The 21,920-nt window shown below is 45.1% G+C and overlaps 1 protein-coding gene and 1 non-coding gene across 2 annotated transcripts in view; both read right to left on the reverse strand.

Moving 5' to 3' along the window:
* LOC126106385 (connectin) overlaps positions 1-21,920 on the reverse strand; it is a 749,467-nt gene that overhangs the window by 573,164 nt on the left and 154,383 nt on the right. The gene's annotated exons all lie outside the window — the stretch shown is intronic.
* On the reverse strand, positions 4,298-4,372 carry Trnat-ugu (transfer RNA threonine (anticodon UGU)). The gene has a single exon. It is a non-coding gene; the product is annotated as a tRNA-Thr (tRNA).

Below are 21,920 nucleotides of genomic sequence, written 5' to 3' on the forward strand. Positions count from 1 at the left end.
GTATGGAGCGACTTCGAGAGATTTCGGGCTGATTCACACTCAGCTGTTGGTGAGGGTCGTTATGGTGCTGCCAGTGACTGATTCTGAAGTTACTTCAGCCTCTACATGCAATTTACTACGGTGACATGGAGCTCCAGCCGCGAGATGATCCTTAGGTACATTAAGCACATTTTGTAGAATTTCATAAGTTCAGACTTCACTTTGAAGGCTTACTTTCAGCTCTGACCACAGGTTCAACGCTTTCCCATCTTTAGTTGTACCCTTCATTACTACTAACGTCACTACGGTAACGGTACCACTTTTCGACAGCAATTCTTTAATTTTTGAGATTATTTTAACACCCCAGACCCTTTTACCATACGTAACGAGGTTTACTAGAATAATACCATCATTGCTTACTGAATGTTTAGTAATAATTTAATTCCTACTTCACGATTTTGGACGGTAATTAATTCACATATATCAGAACGACACCTACAGCTTTGAATGCCACGACCATATGTTAGTACATAGGTTATTATGTAGACGCTGTTTCCGTAAGAACGTGCAAAAGTGTAACAGGACAAAGAGAATGCTCTATTTAACAATTTGAAGTAGGGAATCTGGCTCGCAGAAGCCAGCATAAGGAGATACGTATGTAAACGTATTTACCGCTTTGTCAAGCATCTCTTTTCTCAAGCTTATTTACAGCTAACATGTGTACAACTTTATACGTAGTGTGCTTTTTATTTACATGTACCTTCTATATTTCCTGCAAGGAAACAAGAAGGACGAGTCTGATCCGCAGGGAATGATGATGAAGGTTTTGTTTGCTAACTTGTGCATAAGGTGGCTCTGATGTATCGTATTTACATTGTCCCATGACAGAAAGTGCTATGATTCAACAAAAAACGCATTCATTAATCACCGCTGTCCGGACGTAGTGTTGGTTCAAATGGTTCAAATCGCTCTGAGCACTATGGGACTCAACTGCTGAGGTCATAAGTCCCCTAGAACTTAGAACTACTTAAACCTAATGTGGTGTCACCGCCAGACACCACACTTGCTAGGTGGTAGCTTTAAATCGGCCGCGGTCCATTAGTACATGTCGGACCCGCGTGTCGCCACTGTCAGTAATTGCAGACCGAGCGCCACCACACGGTAGGTCTAGAGAGACGTACTAGGACTCGCCTCAGTTTTACGACGACTTTGCTAGCGACTACACTGACGAAGCCTTTCTCTCATTTGCCGAGAGACAGTTAGAATAGCCTTCAGCTAAGTCCATGGCTACGACCTAGCAAGGCGCCATTAACCATTTCTATAGAGAGTCTCACTTGTATCATCAAGAATGCTGTATACAAATGATGGATTAAAGTTAAGTATTCCAGCAGCTACGTACTTTTCTTTATAGCATTCATTACGTATCCTGTTTCAGACCTCACGCCCATCTGTGTGAGCTTAACGCTACTTCCGAGTGGCGTGGCTGTCTTGCTACGCCACAACACCTAACTAACCTAAGGACATCACACACACCCATGCCCGAGGCAGGATTCGAACCTGCGACCGTAGCGGTCGCGCGGTTCCAAACTGTAGCGCCTAGAACCGCTCAGCCACTCAGGCCGGCGGACGTAGAGTTAAGGACGATAGATCAGTACTGTAACAGTATTTCCTGGTCGCTGGAATGGAAGAGGAGGTCCTCTTCTATGGCCTGAGAGGTCACCTGAATCGTCTTCTTTATTTCCTATGAGGATCTCTAATATCGCTTGTGTGTGACACTCCAGTGGATAAGCAGATGGAATTAGTGGGCAGAACTGAAGGTGTGAAGGTGTCTGTGCTGTAATTCGAAACACACCAGGGATATTTATCAGGGTGTGTCAGGATCTTGATCGCCGTTCTCATGCATGGTTTGATGTTGATGGCCGTCAGTTTCAACAGATTTTATAAGATAACGTAAAAATCATACGTCCATTGTGTCAATGATGATTTTTGCAGTTAGCTGTATTTAATGTAAATAAAGAAGTATACAATTTTGTGATTTTATCCCTATTATTTCCTTAAGATGGCTTCTCCAATCGCAGGTTCCCTACCTCAAATCGTTCAGTGGAGCATTCTCTATGTCCTGTTACATTTTTTCACGCTCTTACGGAAACATCCTGTATGCACGTAGTGGTATACATGTGTCAGTCGGTTGTATGAAGTCAGCCAGTTAAGATCGGCGGACCTGGAGACTTGATAGAATGTTTGGACGTGCTCATATCAACATCGAGAATGAAGATGCCCCATTTATTGGTGTATGTACGAATGATAAAAGAAATGTTCAAATGTGTGTGAATACCTAAGTGACCAAACTGCTGAGGTTATCGGTCTCTAAACTTACACATTACTTAAATTGACTCAGTTTAACTTATGCTAAGAAAAACACATACACTCATGCCCGAGGGAGGAATCGAAACTCCGGTGGGAGGGGCCGCACAATCCGTGACATGGTGCCCTAAACCGCGCGGCTACTCCGTACGAATGATCGTCAAACGTGTCTACAAGGAATGGTGTACTACGCACAGCAATGTAACGCGGCGTAGGAACAGCAGTATAAGAGGATCTTAACCGACAGTGTTCGAAGACGAGTGTCAACGCCCGTCATCGACGGTAAGGCTTCAAACACAACAGGAACTCTTTCTGTCAGTGAATACACGTTCATATTAACCAGTATCCGAGCGAACATGGGATGTTCATGAGGGACGGCCAATGCTCGCAAAGGCACGTAGAACTGCGCTATATCCGTGAATGAAACAACTTATAAAACAGTGCCCAGAGACCTGAAGTGTGATTCAAGCAATTGCAGTTTGACCCCTTTTTAAAATCACGCAAGTCGTCGGAGACATCAATTGCTGAATGAAACTTTCAATGCGTAGTGTGTGGAGGGTTCATATCAGACCTCAGGTGTTTTTCGTACCATTACTTGGGTCCACTCTAACAAGACTCCATGAATATGAATTGATTTTTGTACGTCAGGATTCTCGCTAATCAAGTGTTGTCATTTCTCGTACATTTTCATGACGATGTTAGTATGGTCATCCTCATACTCCAAGATGACAGCAGTTGCATTCACGAGCTGCACGCTTTAGTACTTGCTCTGGGCCGGTCGGAGTGACCGAGCGGTGCCAGGCGCTACAGTCTGTAACCGCGCGACCGCTACGGTTGCAGGTTCGAATCCCGCGTCGGGCATGGATGTGTGTGATGTCCTTAGGTTATATAGCTTTAAGTAGTTCTGAGTTCTAGGGACTGATGACCTCAGAAGTGAAGTCCCATAGTGCTCAGAGCCATTTTGAACTTGCTCTGGCGAACACTCAGCCACATACTGCAAACGAACAGCACGGCAAATCACCTCAACTTCATCCCATAGAAACTGTGTGCCACAGTTTGGAACAGCATGTTAAATGTACTGGAAAACTCCAGAAAGTATGTTACACATTATTGTGACAGCGACTGTAACTTTTAATGCATACTACACTACATTTCAAAGGACACAGTTACTTAACAGAATTTTTCAAACATAGTCACCAAGTCTGTGCAATCAACGCCTGGAAAGCTGTATCAGTCGTTCTATTTCTCGACGACAGAAGTCTGCTCCTTGTTCAAGAAGGCAAACGAGAACTAGAGTGTGAAAATCCTCATCCTTCCGAAATCTCTTTCCCGCTTACTTTCTTTCAGATTGACGAAAACGTGGAAACAGCATGATCCGACATCAGGATTCTATGGTAGATGCATCCAAACCTCGAATCGAAAACAAAGTTGAGGTATGCACGCTATGTGGGGCGTCGCATTGTCCTGCAGGAAACCAGAGCAGTTGTTTAATTTTCCACACCGCTTGTTCTTTATTGGTATAAACCTTCCGCGGATGTGTGTAGGAGACTGTAATCGCGGAAGCTAGCACGACAACAATTTGCGAAACTGCGAACGACCTCGCACGATGGAATGAACACTGACTATTAAGATACACATCTACTGAGCAATCTCCGCAATTGCCACTCAGTCATTGCTGAGAATCAGTTCCTCGACTGTCTGGACATTTTTGTTTATAGTCGATGACGATAACCTTGCTTCCCATGCAGCATTACCCACATTTGTGTGTCCTCGGTCAAATTATTGACACAACAGCTACGGCCGGATGCAAAATAGCATTTTGTCCGTACACTGCGCCACATTGAGTTGACAAAAGGAGTGGGATACCTCCTAATATTGTGAAATGATAATTAAATTGACACCCTAGCTGCAAGCAGGCGTTGATACACTTCATTGGGGACATGTTGAAAATGTGTGCCCCGACCGGGACTCGAACCCGGGATCTCCTGCTTACATGGCAGACGCTCTATCCATCTGAGCCACCGCGTGCACAGAGGATAGTGCGTCTGCAGGGACTTATCCCTTGCACGCCTCCCGTGAGATCCACATTCCCAACATGTCCACAACACTACATTCGTAGTGCGCCTAATAGATGTTTGCCCATCATCCTCATTACTCGTGGCAGGAGATCCCGGGTTCGAGTCTCGGTCGGGGCACACATTTTCAACATGTCCCCAATGAAATGTATCAACGCCTGCTTGCAGCTAGGGTGTCAATTTAATTATCATTTCATTTCTAGCAAAGCTGCATGGTCATCGACGGTAACTGTTCTTTCGGGAACAGATACTACCGTCATATATAGTTCCTAATATTGTGTTAGATCTCCATGCGTTGTCCAGCAGTCTGACGTGGCATCGACTCAACAAGTCGCTGGAAATCCTCTGCAGAGATAATGAGCCATACTGCCTTTATAGACGTCCATAATTGCGATGTCGTACCTGTGCAACATATTGGGCACGAAATGACCTCTCGATTATGTCCCATAAGTGCGCGATAGGATTCATGTCGGGTGATCCGTGTGGTTGAACTATTCGCTCTAACTGCCCAGAATGTTCGGCAAACCATCTACAAACGAGTGTAACCCGGGGGCATAGTAGAGTGTCATCCATTAAAAATCCCATTGTTGTTTGGGAACGTGAAGTACATGACTGCCTGCGAATGGTTTCAAAGTAGCCTAGCATAACCATTTCTACGCAATTCGACCAGAACACCCAGTCCATGCCATCTAAACATACTCAGCACCATTGTGGAGCCACCATCAGCTTCCGCAGTGCGCTGCGGGCAACTTTGGTCCATGGCTTCGACCCTACCATCGTCTCTTACTGACTGAAATCTGGACTCATCTGAGCAGGTTCTTCGGTCATCTAGGGTCCAGTTGATACGGTCGCGAGCCCAGCAGAGGCGCTGCAGGCGATGTCGTGCTGTACGCGAACGGACCCGCGTCGGTCGTCTGCAGTCATACCACACTAAGACCGAATTCCGCCACACTGTTCTAACGGATATGTTCGGCGAACGTCCCGCACTGATTTCTGCGGTTGATCCCGCAGTGTTGCCTGTCTGTAGGCACTGAATGCTCTACGCGAACGCCGCTGCTCTCGGTCATTAAGTGAAAGCCGTCGGCCACTGAATTGTCAGTAGTGAGAGGTGCTGACATTCTCGCACTCTTTTGACCCTTTGGACCTCACCATACTGACTTCCCTAACGATTTCATAAATGGAATGTCCCATCCATCTATGTCGAACTGCCATTCTGCGTTCTAAGTCTATTAATTCCCCTCGTGAAGCCATAAACATTTCGGAAACTTTTTCACAAGAATCAGCTGACTACAAATGTAAGATCCGTCAATGCACAGCTCTTTTATACCTTGTGTATGAGACACTACCACCATCTGCATGCCCGCATATCGCTATCCCATTACTGTCTCCTCAGTGTAATTGTAAGTACACTACTGGCCATTAAAATTGCTACACCACGAAGATGACGTGCTACAGAAGCGAAATTTAACCGACAGGAAGAAGATGCTGTGATATGCAAATGATTAGCTTTTCAGAGCATTCACACAAGACTGGCGCCGGTGGCGATACCTACAACGTGCTGACATGAGGAAAGTTTCCAACCGATTTCTCATACACAAACAGCAGTTGACCGGCGTTGCCTGGTGAAACGTTGTTGTCATGCCTCGTGTAAGGAGGAGAAATGCGTACCATCACGTTTCCGACTTTGATAAAGGTCGGATTGTAGCCTATCGCGATTGCGGTTTATAGTATCGCGACATTGCTGCTCTCGTTGATCGAGATCCAATGACTGTTAGCAGAATATGGAATCGGTGGGTTCAAGAGGGCAATATGGAACGCCGTGCAGGATCCCAACGGCCTCGTATCACTAGCAGTCGAGATGACAGGCATCTTTTTCGCATGGCTGTAATGGATCGTGCAGCCTCGTCTCGATCTCTGAGTCAACAGATGAGGACGTTTGCAAGACAACAACCAGCTGCACGAACAGTTGGACGACGTTTGCAGCAGCACGGACTATCAGCTCGGAGACCATGGCTGCGGCTACCCTTGAGGCTGCATCACTGACAGGAGCGCCTGCGATGGTGTACTCAACGACGAACCTGGGTGCACGAATGGCGAAACGGCATTTTTTCGGATGAATACAGGTTCTGTTTACAGCATCATGATGGTCGCATCCGTGTTTGGCGACATCACGGAGAACGCACATTGGAAGCGTGTATTCGTCATCACCATACTGGCGTATCACCTGGCGTGATGGTATGGGGTGCCATTGGTTACACGTCTCGGTCACCTCTTGTTCGCATTGACGGCACTTTGAACAGTCGACGTTAGATTTCAGATGTGTTACGACCCGTGGCTCTACCCTTCATTCGATCCCTGCGAAACCTTACATTTCAGCAGGATAATGCACGACCGCATGTTGGAGGTCCTGTACGGGCCTTTCTGGATACAGAAAATGTTCGACTGCTGCCCTGGCTAGTACATTCTACAGATCTTTCACCAACTGAAAACGTCTGGTCAATGGTGACTGAGCAACTGGCTCGTCACAATACGCCAGTCACTGTTCTTGATGGACTGTGGTATCGTGTTGAAGTTGCATGGGCAGCTGTACCTGTACACGGCATCCAAGCTCTGTTTGACTCAATGCCCAGGCGTATCAAGGCCGTTATTACGGCCAGAGGTGGTTGTTATGGGTACTGATTTCTCAGGATCTACGCACCCAAATTGCGTGAAAATGTAATCAAATGTCAGTTCTAGTATTATATATTTGTCCAATGAATACCCGTTTATCATCTGCATTTCTTTTTGGTGTAGTAATTTTAATGGCCAGTAGTGTAAGTAGCTTCGGATGGTCATCGCGTACTTGAAGAAAGTAGCCGACTATTTTCCTATCCGAAAACAGACTGTTATCTGCATCTACATGTACATCTACACAGATACTCCGCAATACAGGTTGAGGATATGCTGTACCACTGATAGTCATTACCTTTGCTGTTCCACTCGCAAATAGAAAGAGGGCAAAGCGACTGTTTTCGACGGTTGCTTAGAAAGTAATGCACCGCCCGCTTTTTCTTCAAGAATTTTTTTATTGAACATAATGAAAATTACACACACGAAAGGATGATGTTTTGTCTACTCACCCTATTTTTCTACGTAATCTTCATCCCGTTCTATGGCCTTCCTTCAGCTCGATACAAGGGCATGTGTTCTCTGGCGGTGCCAGTCCTTGTTCTGGTACTTCACTCTGTGAATCACCTCCTCATCGTCCTCAAAATGTCTTCCACGAATGGCATCCTTCAACAGCCCAAACAAGTCCGAGAGGGCTAGGTCAGGTGTGACAGCTTTGGATGGTCTCCCCGACCGTTGCAAATCGTGGAGGTCCGCCGAACTGCCTTCTGGAAGACCTCACCTTCCGTGCCCAGCGACTAACTGTACTTCTGTCGGCATCAGATTCTCCACAGATTTTGAACAAACGTATGTGAATATTCTCCAAAATTTCTTTCTCTGCAGTGAGAGATCAATGACAGCACATTGCTCGTAACGTACTCACTTACAAACGCCATTTTGAAACTGTCCTGCAGCTATGCTATCTGTCGGAAGTGACGGAAACTTGTCACGCTCATTCCGGAGACGTCAGATAACACATACGTAACGTTTCGCATTCGTAGCATTTTTTTTCGGCTGAGAAAAAACATGTGGTCCATTACTTTCTGGGCAACACTTGTATGTGTTTCCGTATTAGCCCTAATTTCTCGTATCTTATCTTCTTGGTCCTTAAACGCAATTTATGTTGGAGGCAGTAGGATAGTTGTGCAGTCAACTTTAAATGCTGGTTATCGAAATTTTCTCAGTTGTGTTCCTCGAAAACAATGTTGCCTTCCCTACAGCGACTCACTTTTGAGTTCTCAAAACATTTCCGTAACTCGTGGGTGTTGTTCCAACATACCAGTAACAAATCTCGCAACCCGCCTCTGAATTGCGTCGATGTCTTTCTTTTATCAGACCTGGTACGGATCCCAGACACTCGAGGAGTAGTCAATTATGGGTGACACTAGTGCTCTATATGTGGTCTCCTTTACAGATTAACCACATTTTCCTACAATTCTCCCAATAAACCGAAGTGATTTGCTTTCCCTACCACGATCATCACATGCTAGTTGCATTTCGTATCTCTCTGAAATGTTACGCCCAGATATTTTAATGACGGTGACACTGTCAACCAGGACACTACTAATGCTGTATCCGAACATAACAGGTCTTTTTTTCCCTATACAACCCCATTAACTTACATTTTCCTACAGCTACTCACCATACCATACATCACAGCCTTATCAGCAAACAGCAGCGCAGTGCTGCCTACTTTGTCCGCCAAATCATTTGTTTATTTTGAGAACAACAGCGGTGTATGACACTTCCCTGGAGCACTACTCGCGATACACTTGTCTCTGATGCGCCGTCGAGGATAACATACTGGGTTCTATAACTTAAGAACTCTTCCATATGGTCCTACTTTTGGTAACAGCCTGCAATACGGCAAACGCTTTCCGAAAATCTAAATATATGGACACAAGATTCTTGGTCTACAGAACATTTGTTATATTCGAACTGAGGATATGTTCAAGGATTCTGCAGCAAACCGATGTTGGGGATATTGGTGCGTATTTTTGTGGGTGTGTTACTTTGCCCTTCTTATACACAGGAGTCACCTGCGCTCTTTCCAGTTGCTTGTGACCTTGCGTTGGACCAGAGATTCGCCATAAATGGAACGTAGGTAAATGGCCAATGCTGTAGAACACTCCTTGAAAAATCGAACAGTGTGCTCCATCCGGACCTGCAGACTTATATGCTTCCAGCTGTTTCAGTTGTTCCTCTAGGCTGGGATGCTTATTACCAAGTCGTCCATACTGGATTCTGTTCGACCGTCATACAAGGATATGTTTGTACGATTCTCCTGCGTGAACGATTTCTTCAACGTGAAATTTAAAATTTCATTTTTCGTTTTTCTATCTTCATCTGCCACAACAGATTGGTCGACAACTGACTGGGTCGGAGTATTAGACCAGATTAGCGATTTCAATGGGACCAGTATTTCCTCGACTTCTCTATCATTCTCGAGAATGAGATTTTCACTCTGCAGCGGAGTGTGCGCTGATATGAAACTTCCTGGCAGATTAAAACTGTGTGCCGGAACGAGACTCGAAATCGGGACCTTTGCCTCTCGCGGGCAAGTGCTCTACCATCTGAGCTACCCAAGCACGACTCACGCCCCGTCTTCACAGCTTTACTTCCGCCAGTACCTCGTCTCCTACCTTCCAAACTTTACAGAAGCTCTCCTGCGAACCTTCCAGAACTAGCACTCCTGAAAGAAAGGATATAGTGGAGACATGGCTTAGCCACAGCCTGGGAGATGTTTCCAGAATGAGATTTTCACTCTGCAGCGGAGTGTGCGCTGATATGAAACTTCCTGGCAGATTAAAATTCTGTGCCGGAACGAGACACGAAATCGGGACCTTTGCCTCTCGCAGGCAAGTGCTCTATCATCTGAGCTATCCAAGCATCACTCACGCCCCGTCTTCACAGCTTTACTTTCGCCAGTACCTCGTCTCCTACCTTGCAAACTTCACAGAAGCTCTCCTGCAAACGTTGCACAACTAACACTCCTGGAAGAAAGGATATTGCGGAGACATGTCTTAGCCACAGCCTGGAGGATGTTTGCAGAATGAGACTTTCACTGTGAGGAACCATCCTAGGGATACTAGTTGAAGAAGTTAACTATAAAAGCAGACAGCATCCTAGATATTATGAAACGTCCCCTTAGAAAAATTTATGAATTACTGTGCTGATAAACCTCTTACATTATTTGCTTTACAAACAGCTGAGCAAAACTGAACGTACTCAAACATTCACTAAAGTGACACACAATATTTTTAGCGCAACGCAATCTGACTTTCAAAAATCCCTACAAAATAATGGCCCTGACTAACATTAACCTATACCTTTCACAAATCACTTACCTCACCAAAAATCTTTGTTACTCGAACTACTGCAATACAGCGAGCGCCACTACTGCCAGCTAAATAAAAGATTCAAACTACGGAGGGCACTAACTACTGATAGGCATTGTTAGCAAATGAAAGATTTTAATAGAGAACAAACAATGTATTTACCTTAATAGTGTTGAAAAATCATAATATTCATAGCAGTTCATGACATCCAATCTTACAAATTTCAAAACTCCGCCATTTCTCTCCCCCACATCCACCACTGCTGGCGGCTCACCTCCAACTGCGCAAAGCTACACGCTGTTAACAGCCAACTGCCCAACACTACAATGGCAGACAACAATGCAAACTAGCCACAGACTGCACACAGCACAGCCAGTGATTTTCATACAGAGCGCTACATAACGTTGCCAATAAGAAAACATAAACAGCCTACTTACAATATGGAACGTGTTACCTTTCTGCTGTGTCAGTAATGAATGCTGATATTCACAATGAACTATGTAACTGCCTACTCAGAAAATATGAAAACTGCGCTACATACTGCCTGATTTTATACTTACAAAATGCGAACTTAAACAGAAAAACACTGAGCAGCAAAAGCAACTGGTACACCTGCTTAATATCCCGTAGGGCCTCCACGAGCACACAGAAGTGCCGCAACACGACGTGGCATGGACTGCATGATGTCTGAAGTAGTGCTCGAGGGAACTGGCACCACGAATCCTGCAGGGCTGCCCAAAAATCCATAAGAGTAAGACGGGATGGAGATCTCTTCTGAACAGCACCTTGAAAGGCATCCCAGATATGCTCAACAGTGTTCATGTCTGGGGAGTTTAGTGGCCAGCGGAAGTGTTCAAATTCAGAAGAGTGTTCCTGGAGCCACTCTGTAGCAATTCTGAGTGCGTGGGTTGGCGCATTGTCCTGCTGTGATTCCCCAAGTCCGAGGAAATGTACAGTGGACGTGGATAGATGCTGGTGATCAGACAGGATGCTTCCGTACGTGTCACCTGCAGAGTCCTATCAGGGGTCCCATATCACTCCAACTACATACACCCCACACCACTACAGAGCCACCTGCTGAGATGCAAATGACTCACGCGTTTGTCCCTATACCAGTACACGTCCATCCGCTTGATACAATTTGAAAGGAGACCCGTCCGACCAGGTAACATGTTTCCTGTCATCAACAGTCCTACGTAGGTGTTGACGGGTCCAGGCGAGGCGTAAAACTTTGTGCCGTGCAGACACCAAGGACACAAGAGTGGGCCTTCGGCTTCGAAACCACATGTTTATGATGTTTCGTTCAGTGAATCGCACGCTGACACTTCTTGGTTGCCCAGCATTCAGATCTGCAGGATTTTGCGGAACAGTTACAGTCCTGTCACGTTCAACGACACCTTCAGTCGTCGTTGGTCCCGTTCTTGCAGGATCTGTTTCCGGCAGCAGCGATGTCGGAGATTTGATGTTTTACTGGATTCCTGATATTCACAGCCCACTTGTGAAATGGTTGTATTGGAAAATCCACCCTTCATCGCTACCTCAGAGATGCTCATGCGCCCACTGAACACCACGTTCAAACTCACATAAATCTTGATAACCTGCCATTGTAGCAGCAGCAACCGATCTAACAACTGCGACAGACACTTGTTATCTTACATAGGCGTTGCCGACCGCACTGCAGTATTCTGCCTGTTTACGAGCTGCATTCAAATTCTAAGGCCTCCGATTTTTTTTTCTAATTATCTACTGACCCGAAATCGATGAAACTGGCGTTACTTCTCGACGTAATCGCCCTGCAGACGTACACATTTTTCACAACGCTGACGCCATGATTCCCTGCCAGCGGCGAAGGCTTCTTTAGGAGTCTGTTTTGACCACTGTAAAAACGCTGAGGCAATAGCAGCACGGCTGGTGATTGTGCGGCCACGGAGAGTGTCTTTCATTGTTGGAAAAAGCCAAAAGTCACTAGGAGCCAGGTCAGGTGAGTAGGGAGCATGAGGAATCACTTCAAAGTTGTTATCACGAAGAAACTGTTGCGTAACGTTAGCTCGATGTGCGGGTGCGTTGTCTTGGTGAAACAGCACACGTGCAGCCCTTCCTGGACGTTTTTGTTGCAGTGCAGGAAGGAACTTGTTCTTCAAAACATTTTCGTAGGATGCACCTGTTACCGTAGTGCCCTTTGGAACGCAATGGGTAAGGATTACGCCCTCGCTGTCCCAGTTAGCAGTTACCCGAAATTTTTTTTTTTGGTGGCGGAGAATCTGTGTGCTTCTATTGAGCTGACTGGCGCTTTGTTTCTGGATTGAGAAATGGCATTCACGTCCAATCCATTGTCACAACCGACGAAAAGAAAGTCCCATTCATGCTGTCGTTGCGTGTCAACATTGCTTAGCAACATGCCACACGGGCAGCCATGTGGTCGTCCGACAGCATTCGTGGCACCCACCTAGATGACACTTTTCGCATTTTCAGGTCGTCATGCAGGATTGTGTTCACAGAACCCACAGAAATGCCAACTCTGGAGGCGATCTGTTCAACAGTCATTCGGCGATCCCCCAAAACAGTTCTCTCCACTTTCTCGATCATGTCGTCAGACCGGCTTGTGCGAGCCTGAGGTTGTTTCGGTTTGTTGTCACACAATGTTCTGCCTTCATTAAACTGTCGCACCCACGAACGCACTTTCGACACATCCATAACTCCATCACCACATGTCTCCTACAACTGTCGATGAATTTCAATTGGTTTCACACCATGCAAATTCAGAAAACGAATGATTGCACGCTGTTCAAGTAAGGAAAACGTCGCCATTTTAAGTATTTAAAACTGTTCTCATTCTCGCCGCTGTCGGTAAAATTCCATCCGCCGTACGGTGCTGCCATCTCTGGGACGTATTGACAATGAACGCGGCCTCATTTTAAAACAATGCGCATGTTTCTATCTCTTTTCAGTCCGGAGAAAAAAAATCGGAGGCCTTAGAACTTGAATGCACCTCGTATATATCTCTGTATTTGAATACGCATGCCTATACGAGTTTCTTTTGCGCTTCAGTGTAAATGACCTATCGAAAATCAAATTGTTGTTGTCAGTAGGAGCCGTTAGGAAGGCAACCTGTTTCTCGTCTACGGAGATAGCTGAAAAGGTACAGATTAAGAAAGAGGAATCGAGCGATAGGATAACTCTCCGTCACAGAAACATAGGGATTGGGTGTGCGCCGTGCTCTATCGTAAACAGTTACATTACCCGCCGTGGACCGAGGCTTGAGATTCAGGGTGTGTCGTCCGGCGGCACAATCGCGCCGCGCCCACGCACTGGAAGAACGGCCGACGTGACGGGCCTGCAGAGCCCCGCATTACGTGAGGCAGCGCAACCTACTGTGCGTCACGTGACTGGCCGAAGCCAGCGCTCATAGAACCCACGGGACGCCGCGCCACTCACATCCGGTCTGCGGCGCCTTCCGCGAGACGTAATACCCCGCTCACCGGCGTACGTAACTGACAGGTTGACACCAAAGGAATTTCTTGCTGAAGAACCGCAACGTATATGCCGTTCATTAGATCAGTCGCTTACAGATACTTTGTAATCGTCTTCAGCTCGGCAAGTACACGCGAGTGCTTCGTCAACGGCATCAGGCAACACGCAGTGCCGCGTAACACCGTTTCTAGCGTTGTCAGGCAGCAGCTCTAGGCTGATACACATCTACAGGGCGGCAAGTCAAGTGTTTCTCTTTTCCTGTCGTTTCCTCTTAGTAAACACTTAAGTGCCAAAGAAACTGACATAGCCATACGTATTCAAATACAGAGCTATGTAAACAGGCAGAATACGGCGCTGCGGTCGGCAACGCTTAAGTAAGAGAAGTGTCTAAGTAAGAGAAGTGCCTGGCACAGTTTTTAGATAGGTTACTGCTGCTCCAATGGCGAGTTATCAAGATGTGAGTTTGGGGTTGGGTTGTTTTGGGGAAGGAGGCCAGACAGTGAGGTCATCGGTCTCATCGGATTAGGGAAGTATGGGGAAGAAAGTCGGCGGTCCCCTTTCAAAGAAACCATCCCGGCCGGCCGGAGTGGCCGTGCGGTTCTAGGCGCTTCAGTCGGGAGCCACGCGACCGCTAAGGTCGCAGGTTCGAATCCTACCTCAGGCATGGATGTGTGTGATGTCCGTAGGTTAGTTAGGTTTAAATAGTTCTAAGTTCTATGGGACTGATGACCTCGGAATTTAAGTCCCATAGTGCTCAGAGCCATTTGAACCACTTGAACCATTCCGCCATTTGCCTGGAGCGATTTAGGGAAATCACGGAAAAACTTAATCAGGATGACCGGAAGCGGGATTGAACCGTCGTCCTCCCGAATGCGAGTCCAGTCTGCTAACCACTGCGCCACCGCGCTCGGAGATGTGAGTTTGAACGTGGTATTATAGACGGTGCACGAGCGACAGGACACAGCATCTCCGATGTAGCGATGAAGTGGAGATTTTCCCGCACGAATATTTCCCGAGTGTACCGTGAATATCAGAAATCCAGTAAAACATCAAATCTCCAACATTGCTGCGGGCGGAAAAATATCCCGCAACGAAGGGACCGATGACGACTAAAGACAATAGTTCAACGTGACAGAAGTGCAGCACTTCGGCAAATTGCTGCAGATTTCAATCTTCGGCCATCAACAAGAGTCAGCGTGCAAAACATTCAACGGAAAGTCATCGATATGGGCTTTCGGAGGCGAAGACCTCCACGTGTACCCTCGATGACTGCATCTGTACAGTTATGGAGACATCCTCAAGTGTCCATGGACCCTGCATGTCAGCAGGGGAATGTTCATGCTGGTGGAGGCTCTGTAATGGTTTCACGCATCTGCACTTTGACTGATATGGGGCCCCTGATACGTCTAGATACGTCTCTGACAGGTGATACGTACGTAAGTATCCTGTCTGATCACCTGCATTCATGCATGTCCATTGTGCATTCCGACGGACTTAGGCAATTCCAGCAGGACCATGTGACACCCCACATGTCCAGAATTGCTACAGAGTGGCTCCCGGAACACTGTTCTGAGTTTAAACTCTTCCACTGGCCACCAAACTCCCCAGACATGAACATTATTGAGCATATCTGTGATGCCTCGCAACGTGGTGTTTAGAAGAAACTCCACCCCCTCGCACTCTTACGGATTTATGGACAGCCCTGCAGGATTCATGATGTCAATTCCCTCCAGCACTGCTTCTATTAGTCGAGTCCATGTGACGTCGTGTTGCGGCATTTCTGCGTGCTCGCGGAGTTCCTACTCGATATTAGGGAAGTGTAGTAGTTTATTTGGCTATTCAGTGTAATTGAGATTAAATACGGCAGAACTCACACATAAAATTCAATCAGTATGTCTAAGATCACTGGGAGAGAAGCAACAAAACTACTATTCTCTTTTTCTTAGTTTTAAAATTTTGTTGAGTGGGAATGAGCAAATTTATCAAATTTCTTACGATTCTGTCAACAGTTGCAGTATTTATATTAGGCGACTAGTTTCGAAACTTGTGTTGCTTTTCAGGCCAGTCCTACTGAGGATACACTGACAACGCCCCATCTTCCTAAGAAAAATCAAAGTGTCAACATATGCCTTACAAATGTTTGTAGAATGACTGTTACAATCCACGCGTGCTTCTTACCAATTTGGTAAGAGGCACGTGTGGATGTATAATCGTTAATGCATGCTTTAAGATATTTAGCTATTCTCTTTCACGTGCAGAATCTTTGACACTGGCGACATACAGTTGGATTTTTGATAAAATATCATCCATACAATTCCGAAGATACCAAGGGCAGAGTGTTGTGAAAAACAATCGCGCAATCAGGTTAACAGCTCATGCATCCTAGTTGCTCACAGAAGAATGGAAAGGAAACTGAGGATCCGTAGATGACCATCAGTTTGGAGTTAGGGTGGGTAAAGGCACCAGAATGGCCGTTACGATGTTGCTACTGATGGAGGAAACAAGACTCAAGAAAAATCATGACACATACAAAGGATATTAAACCTATAAAAAGAGTTTGGCAATGGAGCAAAGCGTCCGAAATTCTGAGAAAAATGGGGGTAAAATAGAGGGAAAACGGGTACTCCATATTATGTTCGGGAGTCAAGAAGTAAAAATAAAACTGGAATACCAAGAAGGAAATACTCGGGTTAAAAACAGTGTTAAGACAGTGTAACCTTCCTACTGTGCAATGTATACATCGAAGAAGCAATGACGCAAATAAAAGAAACGTTGGAGAGTGGAATAAAATTAAGGGTGAAAGAATAACAGTTAGAAGATATGTCGTGACATTCCTGTACTAGGTGACGTTGAAGAAGAATTGCAGAATATGTTGACTGTAATAAAGAGCGTATTGAATAGAAAATACGAATCGAGAGTAAACCGAAGGAAAACCACCTTACGATGGGCTGCGTAGGATACTGTGTGTAACTGTTTGTCTGCCCCTTTCCAGGTTCACTACTTTTGTATATCTACATGTGAGACTGATTGTCAGTTTCATTCCGTGCTATTTTTTGCGAGCTGTATAAAGAAGGAAGCGATATATTGATTGATGCTTCCAGAAACAATAGATTCCAAAATTTTAAGATGTCTCTCTAACCTGAACGAGTCAATTACCATCATTATACTGTTAATGACAAAATTACTGATAGAACGGGGGAAAACGTTCGAACAGCACGGGGGATTGAATTTTCTCGTAATGAGAGTATTGAAGGGCGATTTGTTTTAATTGTTAAAAAAATTCAAAAGCCAAGATCGCACAATTTTTTTTTATTCAAGACACGCGCTTTAAAACAGTCTTAGCTGTTATCTTCATGTCTTAAACATTTTTCTGTAGTAAAATAGTTTCATTTTACGCTGAACTTCATGCACCAGATGTCATGTGGATATAACTCAGCACATTATAAACGTTTGTCATCGCTAAAATATTTAAAAACACACATGCCATATCCATATACATACTGCTACAGATTTATTTGCATCACGTAACAAACATGTGTGGACAATATGTATATGGACACGGCCTGTGTGTTTTTAAACATTTTATTGATGACAGCGTATATAATATGACGAGTTTTATCCACTTGACATCTTGTACATAAGGTTCAGCATAAAATGAACATCTTTTGCTACAAAAAAAATGTTTAAGACCTGAAGATGACGGCAGACTGTTGAAACCGATGGTGTTGAAAAAAAAAAATATTGTGTGCGATCTTGGCATTCGAATGATTTTAGCACGAGGGATTAATTACCATCTAGAAAAAACCGGAGCTGCTATCCGAATGGAAGGAGAAACATAGGTCGACCAAAGAGACATTGTAAACAAGCAGATGCTTAATCCCTTATGTGATACACGATGAGCAGTGTGAGGAGTACGATGGTGACATCTGACAACGGGTCTGAAACTTCGCAATGCTGTGCCACTTCGGCTACACAGCTGGTAACAACTCCGTATAAGACTACTCTTCCATATAACTGGATTGATTTCATCAAATGGACTGTGATCGCGAGTTGAGTCGGACTCTGGCCGGGAACCAAGAGTGGCGCCAGATTAATAGGCTGAGCCGCTGCGCTAATTGCTCCGGCCGGATATATTGCACGCCTCTCTTCCCCACAGGTCGTGACGTCGGCCGCGAACCCGCGACCACAATTCATTGCGGAGCCCCGACCACAGGGCCTCGGCTCAGTCGCCGCAAATGAACCCATTAGTCGCGAGTAATCCCCAGGGCCGTCCAAACCGGCGACCCAACTCCCCACCAGTTACCGGACCGTGGACGCTGGGCAAGCGTGAAACCCCGCAGAGGGTGCCGTCAGCGAGTAGGGACACGGTGGAAATTAGGTGACTGCAGAGGCTGCTAGGAATCGGAGAGTTGTGCGAAGAGTGAGGTGAGAGATGTGTGTGAGAAGGGTGCTACATGCAGGAGCAGCGTAGAGGGACTGTTACTCGCGACAAGTAGCTGAGGATATAATATATTTCCCTTCTGTTGTGTGCGTACTGTAAGACCTTCTGTACACACACCATCAGATTATTTGATTTGCCACTCTAACGAAGTAGGCGAGTGTCAGTAATATGCCTCGTGGTCTTATCGTGGCGTTTTTATCTCCTGCCATTAGGTCAGACGATAGAAATGCCACTTGCACGCTTAGAGTACCAGATTGACGGTGACCAATTTTATACATAACTTGATTAATTTTCACACACATTTATTAAAATAATAAAAAGCATAGACATTATGTAACTTGATTCTGGATGCTGTTTACAATTGACAATCTGAAGTTCCTTTGGTCTTGGTACGTTAATCTTATTCTCACATATTTCTGATACTTCACAAAGTGTATATTCATTTATCTTCATGGCTATGTACAGGAATATCATAACCTTATTAGGCGCAGACTGAAACTTGACTATAGACTGGTGCAGACTAATGCAGACTGGTACAGACTGGTGCAGACAAATGCAGTCTGACTAATCGGAGGTCTGTACACTCGTTATAATACCTCGCACGTTCAGGTATCACTGCGCGAGTGTGATCCGTGAGGAGAAAAGGTTCTACATTACCAGCAATCTCATTGGCTGCATTACATATTAAAACGCAGATCGGCGGAAGCAGAATTTGATCCGTCTCTAAGGCAGCGCCATCTCGTAGTGCGGAGACGGATGAGCGCTGTGCCTGCGCTGTTGCGCTTAGCGGGGCGCGCTCTAGTGGGAAAGTTGTGTACGTGCTGACTACGCGGAACTATGTACACAACACCTTCCATATTAAGAGGAAGACTATGGCAGCGACACTAAAAACACACTGTGATATGTCAAATTCTTGTCAGGTTTCCAGCTGGATCAAACTGTCATCTTTACACAATATTTCAGCGGTCCACCTGGTCGCCATCATCAGGTGAGAACAGCTACGCTGCTGTCGCCGATAACTGATTCCACTTGCAAATGACTGCACCTTTATATGCATCGGAAGTACAAGAGCGCATGCGTGAGATACAGTGCGCAAACGCTCAATCATTCCTGCTGTGCCCTGGCGCAAAAGTAGTTGCAGCGCCTCCGATGGTGAATGCTGTTGAAGACGATATATCGTTACAAATGATCATTCATAGCCGGCCGATTCACACGCCGTTGTTTCTTCATGTCTGATAAAACAGGATTCCACGTTTTACTTGGCGGGTATCCATTATTACGATTAGTGATATTAGCTGCTAGTCTGATTTCGACAGATGCTGAGAATGTGTCCGCCAAAATAGGTAGACTTTTGAAGAAATGTGTGATCAGATGTGTTTCTCGTCCACCAGCTAAGATCAGAGGACTTCTTGGCTCTGTCAAAGTTTATTTAGGTTTGAGGGAGTCTGGCATTTACAAAATACTGTGATGACAGTTTGATCCGGCTGGAAACCCGACAAGAATTTGATATACTAATACGCCGGGAAAGTCTACATAATCACACACTGTCATATTGCTTCCACCATTTTTGCTGATCACTGCCTTTTCTCGTTACCAAACATGTTTCAGCAGCTCTGTATCATCACCAGTGTTTTTTTTTTTTTTTTTTTTTTTTTTGCACAACTTGTCTTCACATCATATGGTATTGATGGCACAGTGGTGCTGAAACATGTTTGGGTAACAAGATGAAAACAGTGTTTTGTGAAAAAGGCAGACCCTATATTCCATAATTTAACTGCAAACATGAAAGAAGTACAAAAGCTGCACCCCAAAAACCTGAAAAACACTCTTTGAAATTCTGACTGTAGAAGAGATAAAATGTAGGAAGGAAAAGGTTCGTAAAGAAACAGACTGCTGTTGTATGAGCCCAAAAGAGTGAAAGGGAAGCAACAGTTGAGAAGGGAGTGAGACTGAATTGCAGCCTGTCCCCGATATCATTTGGTGTATATACTGAGCAAGCAGTACGGTAAACGAAGGAAAGTTGGGGAAGGGAATTAAAGTTCAGGAAGAAAAAATAAAACCATTGATGTCGGCTGATGAGATTATAATTAAGCTATAGACGGTAGAGCACTTTAAGAGCAGTTGAACAGAATAGTTGGAGGCTTGAAAAGAGATTTTATGATGAACACCAACAACAGTATAACGACAGCGATGGAATGTAGTCACACTGAGGCAGGTGATGCTCTCGCAGTTTAGGAAATAATACGCTAGAAGTAGTGGACGTATCTGCTGTTTGGTAAAGAAAATAGGATGGTATGCAGAAAAACCTCTGAATTTTTTATGCGAAAACTCTTGATGCTTTTTAAATAAATAAAAAAGGTATGAACATCCTGCATCTTTATTCGTCATGTCTTCATACTTGTAGCCCCCTGCCGCTAGAGTGTTCCGAATTGTAGCGTTTAACATAGAGGTGCTTAGGCCTAATGTAACTGCGAATACGCATGAGCTCGGAAAACACGGTATTGTACTCGAATGTCTAAGAAATCGTCCACACGTGGGACATGCTCTCGTTCAGGATGACAATGGCAGACCAGTCGAGCGTGCTGCGACATTTTCCACGATCTAACGCCTCGGGTTCCCGGTCATGGATCATCCTCCACACAGTCTAGACTTGGCCCCCTCATAGTCTCATCTGTTTCCAGAACTTAAATAACACATTCGATTACTTCAGTTCCTCAGTGATGAAACGGAGCAACCAGAGGTCAGGGTGTGGCTCCGTCAAAGAAACCAGATATTCTACAGTGACGGTATCAACAAACTGGCCTCGCGTTGGGAGAAATGTGTTTGTCATCAGGATTACTATGTTCAGAAAATAACTGTGGAGATGAAGAAGAAAGATACAGAATGTTAATAACATTTGCTAAAGCAAAAAGATTCAATCGTTTTCGCATAACAAATTCTGTGGTACTACTTTTCACCATGCCCTCATTACTGATAAGTAATAATGGCTGAATTAGAGAGTATACAAACTGACTATATAAATTCGTGTGTTGGGGAGTACTATCTGGAGCGATTTATCTGCAGCGTAGTCTTGTACAGAAGCGAAACGTCGGTTATAAGCTGTTCATACAAACAGATAGTAAAGATCATTTTAACATGTGACACTACAGAAGAATGTTGAAGATTAGAATGATAGATCCAGTAACTAATGAGAAGGTACTGAATAGTACTGATGAGAAATATATTTATTCCACAACTTGACTATATGAAGGGATCTGTTGAGAGGATACTTTATGACGAATGAAGGACTCATCCATTTGGCAATAGATGGAAGTGCGAGGGGTAGTAATTGTGACGCAGGACCAAGACTTGAATAGAATGTAATGTCATGTTCAGTATTAGCTGTAGTTTGCAGCAGCTGTCCAGAGTTGACGAGGCTCGCACGGGACAGAACAGCGTGAAGAGTTACAGCAAACCAATCCAATCTTTGGACTGAACATCTCAACAGCAAAACGCTGTTGTGGTTTTCAGCACAAAGACTGCTTTCACGCAGCCTCCCGCGCTGGTCTTTCCTGTGCAAGCCCCTTCATCTCTGTATAACTGCTTCAATATACAGCCAACTAAACA

Source organism: Schistocerca cancellata, chromosome 10, assembly GCF_023864275.1.
Source record: "Schistocerca cancellata isolate TAMUIC-IGC-003103 chromosome 10, iqSchCanc2.1, whole genome shotgun sequence".
NCBI lineage: Eukaryota > Metazoa > Arthropoda > Insecta > Orthoptera > Acrididae > Schistocerca > Schistocerca cancellata.